The sequence below is a fragment of the Myxocyprinus asiaticus genome, chromosome 4 (assembly GCF_019703515.2).
Source record: "Myxocyprinus asiaticus isolate MX2 ecotype Aquarium Trade chromosome 4, UBuf_Myxa_2, whole genome shotgun sequence".
Lineage (NCBI taxonomy): Eukaryota > Metazoa > Chordata > Actinopteri > Cypriniformes > Catostomidae > Myxocyprinus > Myxocyprinus asiaticus.
Window position 1 is genome coordinate 53675161 of NC_059347.1, and position 7829 is coordinate 53682989.

At 35.4% G+C, this 7829-nt stretch overlaps 1 protein-coding gene across 1 annotated transcript in view; it reads left to right on the forward strand.

Moving 5' to 3' along the window:
• Nucleotides 1-2720, forward strand: part of LOC127440230 (semaphorin-4C-like) — a 95504-nt gene extending 92784 nt beyond the window's left edge. The window contains exon 16 of the mRNA XM_051696723.1: nucleotides 162-2720. The gene's annotated coding sequence lies outside the window, so the exon portion shown is untranslated. The remainder of the gene's footprint in view (nucleotides 1-161) is intronic.
• The last annotated feature ends 5109 nt before the right edge of the window (nucleotides 2721-7829 follow it).

Below are 7829 nucleotides of genomic sequence, written 5' to 3' on the forward strand. Positions count from 1 at the left end.
ATCCAGTAATCGCAAACACCTGGAAGGTCATAGAAAAGCCCTGGATTTTTATTGGTCAGCAAGTGTGGGAACCCTGAATTGTCATATAAGTTTGTGTTTCTGTTTAATAAAATATAAAAACTCTAAACTAATAGGTTATATCTCTCTTTTATCTCTTTCAGTGTGGGCTTTGCAACTCTTAAACAGAGACTAAACACAAAAACAGGGTGAAACCAGAAAGCCGAGGATATTTTAATTCTGTTGACCATGATTGTGAAGACAAATAAAGGAGACAAACATTTTTCATGACCCTGCGGGTGAAGAGGCACTATGATGGTCATCACTGGGCCCATATTCCACTGCATGATGTTCTGCAAAATATATTGTATAATTTTCAACAATAAAACAATAATCTCATACTACACTACCTGGCCAAAAAAAGTCGCCCTTTGGATTTAAAAAAGTAGATACTTAAGAGCCTATGATTGGATCATTATTGCAGTGATTAATATGTTTCAGCTGGCAACAATTCTTTTAACCCTAACTGATGCAATGTGTAGCTTCTCATTTCATAAACAACCATGTCGGAAGACGTATCCCGTGGTCGTGGAAGAGATGTTACTGTGTTTCAGAAGGGGCAAATTATTGGCCTGCTTCAAGCAAAGAATACAACTGAGGAGATTGCTGAAATCACTGGAATTGGGTTAAGAACTGTCCAACACATTATTAAAACCTGAAAGGATAGTGGTGAACCGTCAACTTCGTGGAAGAAATGTAGTCAGAAAAAAATCTTGAATGATCATGATCGGAGATCACTGAAACTCTTGGTGAAGTCACATCGTAAGAAATCGACAGCAGAACTCACGGCTGTGTTTAATAGTGACAGTTAGAGCATTTCCACACACACAATGCGACGAGAATTTACAGGATTGGGACTAAACAGCTGTGTGGCCACAAGAAAGCCACTTGTTAGTGAGGCTTACCGGAAAAACACTACTTTAGTTTGCTAGGGAGCATAAAGATTGGACTGGAACAATGGAAAAAAGGAATGTGGTCTGATGAGTCCAGATTGACCCTATTCCAAAGCGATAGAAAACGCATGAAGTGATGCACCCGTCATGCATAGTGCCCTCTGTACAAGCCTCTGGAGGCAGTGTTATGATCTGGGGTTGCTTCAGTTGGTCAGGTCTAGGCTCAGCAATGTTATGCTGCAATAAAATGAAGTCAGCTGACTACCTGGATGTATTGAATGACCAGGTTATCCCATCAATGGATTTTTTCTTCCTTGACGGCACAGGCATTTTCCAGGACGACAATGCCAAGATTCATTTGGCTCAAATTGTGAAAGAGTGGTTCAGGGAGCATGAGGAATTATTTTAACAATTGGCCACCACAGAGTCCTGACCTTAACCCCATTGAGTGTCTTTGGGATGTGCTGGAGAAGACTTTACGGAGTGGTTCGACTCGCCCATCATCAATACAAGATCTCGGCCAAAAATTAATGCAACTCTGGATGGAAATAAATGTTGTGACGTTGCATAAGGTTGTCGAAACAATGCCATGACAAATGCATACCATAATCGAAGCTAAAGGCAGTCCAACGAAATATTAGAGAATGCAACTTTTTTTTTTTTTTTTTTTGGCCAGGCAGTGTATACACAGAATATAAAAAAAGAAGAAATGTTTTCATACCTGTGCCTCTACACCTTGAGTGAAGCCAAAGCAGACTGCAGACATGTTTTTAATCCTCCTCTTTTTTTATGTTCTGGATTTTGTCCATTGCACAAAACTAAAGTGTTGTCGGAAATCTTTGTTACTACTAATCTTGTTTTGGTGGAATGCTATTCTTTGTGGCATGATAGCTTTACAGTTTTCTCAAGCAGCTTTTCATTCTGCTATTCAATTTGTTCTAGTCTATGATCCAGTCTGTGCCACGCAGCATAAGAGGGAAGTTTACACTGGTTAGAAAAGATCTTTGTACTAAAATGTATGCTGAAAAAACAGAATCCTTTCTGCCAGAACTTCTCAGGGTGGACTTCTGACTCTCGAAATTGTGAAATCTTAAAGTCCTTAATTTCACTCATCGCTTTGATATGCCTATGTAAGTAATGACCTAAATTCAGACTTAAGAATGACATAATTTCACTGAGAAGACCAGGAAGTGTTGCAAATGCTCGATTACATTACGCATGGCATTTTTGTACTGACTCAAAAATGCTTCCCAGTATTCCCTGCTTGATAAAAAAAAATACGGTCATCTCAAGTGCATTTCATCTCACTTGGCTTTAAATCTGCTGTTTCTTTGTGGTTGCCATTGTAATTTTTGTATTACATTTTTTTTTTCTTGTTTCCTTGCATAAGAAAGTGTTTTTTTTTTTGTTTTTTTGTTTTTTTAAGTAATTATGTTAAGTAACTTATTTTTTGCTTGTACAAAAAGTTGATATTTATTACCATTGTACATATACCCCTATTTTTTATATATGTATATATCTTCAGAAAATAAAAGTACAGACCAGTTCACAATGTGTTGGTTGTGTATGGTTGCATGAGTAACTGTGTGTTCAAACGACTTCAAAATGCCAAGTGTCTTGTTTGTTTGTAATGCATAATGGCCATTTACATTTTCATAATGCCTCTGAAAAATATTAATGCAATCTTTTGTTTTGTGAGAGTCCACAAACATAACACAACATCTGGACAGGAATCACAACAAGTGCAGTGTTTCCTGCTTAGAATCTCTCTCCCATCTGAACACATTTTAATAAAGTGTTATTTAATAAAGCATCTGAGCACACCATTTTTGATGCTGCATGTTGGCAGGGTGGCCACGTGCGGCAAGCGAGGTAGCCACAGCCGTGTGTGTCATTAGCAGTCTGCTCTGAGCAAGGCAGCTCCGTGTGTACACAGCTGGGCCTCCACTTCTAGAACAATTCATGTACAATTACAGGTCACCAGTCACCGATCATTACAGTCTAAAAGAGGAGAGACAGAGAGCACCCCATGCAATCAAATATTATTTAACATGATTACTGATTTCATATGATTTCAACATGGACATAAATGGTGTGGAACATTTAAGCCAGTTGTGTAACACTGTTCAGTGTGACGTTATTGAAGGCACTCCCTTGAAATGTATAAACTTAAAACTAAGCCTAGACTGAATCTGCATGCTTAATTCATATTTTTTTGCGCTGATTTGGTGGGAAAACTGCAGAATTTTGCAGAATGGATTTACTTAATTATGGTGAAATGTGTTAAATGGAGTTAAGAGTATGACACTCTTATTAGTACAGTAGCTGAAAGCATACTCAAATTGGCTGAAAATATTTCATAAATAAATATGCGAGGGGTGAGGATTGTGTTGAACTTTGGGAATATTTGAAAAAAGATCTGTGGAGCTCTCTGCGGGCATAGCTTCCATTTGGGCCTGCTTATAACATATAAATCAAGTGTTAGGTCCCAAATTCAATTTCAGCCAGAGGCTCTTAGGAGCAAAAACTGCACTGGTTGAACCCTTAAAGTCCTCAGACAATCTACATCTGTTGGATGTAGCCCTGTTACCTTGAATCATTTGAAAGATTTCCAAGGTGTGGTTGCTGAAAGCTCAGCCAATCACCTCCGGGATAGGCAGACTGACCTCAAACCAAGCCTGTTTGCCAAGCTCTCTGTTGGTGTCCAACACTCTGTAGGGAGTGTTGGTCTGAAAATTCCACCAGGCCTGTAATCAGAATGGCCGTCCAACATAATATTGCTCATAATAGCCTCATAATATTAAAGCAATATCACAGGTGCAAGAGTGCCGTATGACCCTACATCAGCACGGCTGTGATTCAGCGGCAGGCATGAGGCTGGAGGCGGAGTGATCCAAAATGTAATTGTGTTTATGGCCACTAACTCCCTAAGAACTTTTTCACAGACTGTGATGATGCCTTAATTTAGCAGCATAAATATAGCAAACCTTTTAATCAATTTCAATTGATGTATTGTTTTAAATGTATTTATGTAAAAATAATTGTATTATTATATTAATACATTTATAATATTAACAAATATATTTACACTGTATTAATATACTATAAATAATAAATGTTTTTATTATATATGTACAGGTATTTATTATTTTTATAATTATTTAATGTAAATGTATAACATTATTCTTTGTGTTATATTATCTAGATTTTAGATTACATTTTTAATTTTATTAAAAAATAATAATAATTGTATTTAAATTTAAAGTAAAAAAAAAGTCAACACTGTTGCAATGGGGTTTCATGTAGCTGCTTAGGGAGTGAATTTTGACATGTTTCTCTCTTCAACAGTTTATTCCATTTTTTTCCTCAAAAAACCTAAAGTGGATTTTTTTTTCTATACTCTCTTTATTTTTCTCCATTAACCTCTATAGAAGTTTATTCATTATAGTTTTGATTTCGTGTTCCAAACTTGTCATTGTCATGAACAAAGCCACCATTTGTTAGGCCTGTTGGTTCGACAGAGCAGTGTGGTCGCTTTATAGTCTAGAGTCTATACTAACTGAAAGCTTATAGGTTCAAACACTGGTGATCTAAGAGCTATCACCACTGTACCTGTGAGTAAAGTATATCCGCTTTTGTTGCTCCAGGACGACTGTCCCTTTAAGAAGTATAGTGTAAGTTATTTTGGGTACAAAATCTGCTAAATGACCCCAATAATATCCATCTGCAGAGCCGCAGAGAAATACGTTACAGCAGTTTCAGGACCACAGCGCCAGGCCCACAGTCTCAGGCCAGAAGTTAGGGCGGAGCCAATGATGACAGAACTATCATGGCGGAGAGCAGGGTGAGTTGTTATCTTTATAATGTTTTATTAAATCTATCATTATTTGGTGAAAAATGAATTTATATATTAATGCTTAGTTTTTAATCTGCTTACTACTGAATCTATAGGTGTGTTTCTTGTTATTCTTATTGAAGCTTGAATTTTTTTTTTTTACATGTTTTAATAAATCTAAAAATTTTCTGGGGACATTTCTATTACCCTTCAGATTATTTTTGTAAATGAGCTTTGCAATAAAGTCACATAAGCTTTTATTATTATTTCTGAATAAAAATGGGTTGTTCCATTTTATTTTGTTTTATTTAGGCCTAAGGTTTGTGAGTTTTTGTTAGCTTACACTCTTGAGCATCGTAAGTATTTTGTTGCATTGATCAAAGTGCATTTTTTCCCTTGTAGAGACATATTACGAGTTGGAGAGGTCAAATGTTACCTCAGTTGCAGCAATTTTCACTACCCTTTTTGCATGGCCAGTGTGTTAAAGCCGACCAGACTGGACAAATTAAAATTGCATCTCCAAAGCCACAACAAGACAATTGTCCATTGAGATATAAACATCTTGAGTTGTTTGTCAATATACGTATGTAGCACAAATATTTATATTTACTTCATTTTTCACAGTTGTGGATTGGGCTGTAAAGCATCACTCGATTACCACCCTTTGTACTAAGCAACTACAGTGCCCACACCAGCAGTCTTGTGGGGTTTTCATGCTGATGGTAAGGAATACAGGCAAATCATGTTTTTGACATAAATACACCTAGAATTGGAGTTATCTCTAAAAGGTATCTCCCTATTTCCCTCCAGACCACACTAGCCACCCCCCGAACGACAGACAATTCTAAATCAACCAAAAAATGTATGTTACAGGACAGAAGCCTATTTTCAGGAGTCAATTCCAAGAGGAGAACAAGGCACTCCCAGCAGCAATGAGGTAGTGTCAAATATAGATATATACAGATATGTATTTACAGTATATGTACAGTACATACAGTATAGTACAGTATATATAACACACACACACACAATATATATATATATATATATGAGAGAGAGAGAGAGAGAGAGAGAGAGAGAGAGAGAGAGAGCTGTCATTTAAATTGTGTAAAGTTGTTTAGATTATTATTTTAGTTCTCTAGTCTAATTGTTCAATGTACATTTTTGCTAGGCTTTGAAATTGAATGTTATTTTTTTATTTTATATGATTAAACATATATGACATTAAATGCCTATGATTTGTTCCTTTTTAAGTGCTATTTTTAACATCATGAACATGAAGGAAATCATATTATCTCAACTAAAATAGTCAAATGGGTAACACTTTAAAATAAGTTTCCATTTGTTAACATTAGTTAACTTGAATAACAATGAGCAATAGTTTTTACAGCATTTGTAAATCTTAGTTAATGTTAACTTCAAAATGTACTAATATATTTCTAAAATTATAAGTTGTATATGTTAACATTAGTTCATGCACTATGAACTAACAAAGAACAAATGTGTGTTTCTCCATTAACATTACCAAGATTAATAAATAATGGTTAAAAATATAGTTTATTGTTTGTTCATTATACCTACGGCATTAACTAATGTTAACAAATGGAACTTTATTGAAAAGTGTTACCATTAAATGTTTAAGATGTGAAAACAGCACATTTTAAATCCAGAGGTGGGTAGAGTAGCCAAAAACTACTCAAGTAAAAGTACAATTACTTTTTAAAAATAATTACTAATTAATAATTAATAATTAGAAGTAAAAGTGCTAACATAAATAATTACTTGAGTAAGAAAGTATCAAATTAAAAGAGTACTCAAGTAGTGAGTAACTCGTTACTTTCACAAATGACATAATGGACGTTAACTCCCTACATTCCATTACATAATACACATTTAACATGTATTACAGAATTTTAGTATTATTATTATTATTAATGGAAATTCTGTCATCATTCACCATCATGTTGTTCCAAACCCGTATGACTTTCTTTCTTCCATGCAACACAATAAGGAGATTTTAGACAGAATGTTAGCCTTGGTCACCATTTACATTCAGTGAATGTGAGTTTTATATATATATTGAAAGTGAGTGGTGACCGAGACTGTCAGTCCCTAACATTCTGTCTAATATCTTTTGTGTTCCACAGAATACAAAGGGTCACACGGATTTGGAACAATATGAGGGTAGGGAAATGATGACGGAATATTAAATTATGGCTGAGCTATCACTTTAAAGTGATAAAAAAATGAAAATTATCTCATCATTTACTCACCCTCATGCCATCTCAGGTGTGTATGACACAAATTATGATTTTTAGAAGAATATTTCAGCTCTGTAGGTCAGTACAATGCAAGTGAATGGGTGCCAAAAGCCCAGCAGGGGGCGATATGCAAAGAAGAATGTGAATCACCAAAAACAAAAGAAGAAGAATGTGAAAGTGATCTGTTTCTCATCCACACCTCATCGCTTCTGAAGAAATTGATTTAACCACTGGAGTCTTTTGTATTACTTTTATGCTGACTTATTTTATTTTTTTTTTAGTTTAAAATATTGGCACCCATTCACTTGCATTGTATGGACCAAAGGAGCTGAGAAATTTTTCTAAAAATCTTCATTTGAGTTCAGCAGATGGAAGAAGGTCATACACATCTGGCATGAGGGTGAGTAAATGATGAGAGAATTTACATTTTTGGGTGAACTATACCTTTTAGGGCTCTTGTCAGATCTAGATGAATTTATCAATAAGAAGAGAGGTTTTTAAACGAATTATTACGGTGAAAACGTGAACAATATCCCACAGGGACATTATATATAATGCTGAAATATAAACCTAAACGAGATCATGTTTTATTAATGCCTACTTTCGTATTTCATAGTTTTTAGTTGTTAGTACAGTGCAGTTACAGTTTTCAGTGCCAAAAGAATTTAGATCATTAGTTCTGTACACAGTATTGCTGCTCTCTAAACGCAGAGTACACAGCCTGCATAGTGCACCATGCGCAGAAATGCTGTCTGTTCGCGCTCCAGTTGTCAATTACACGAG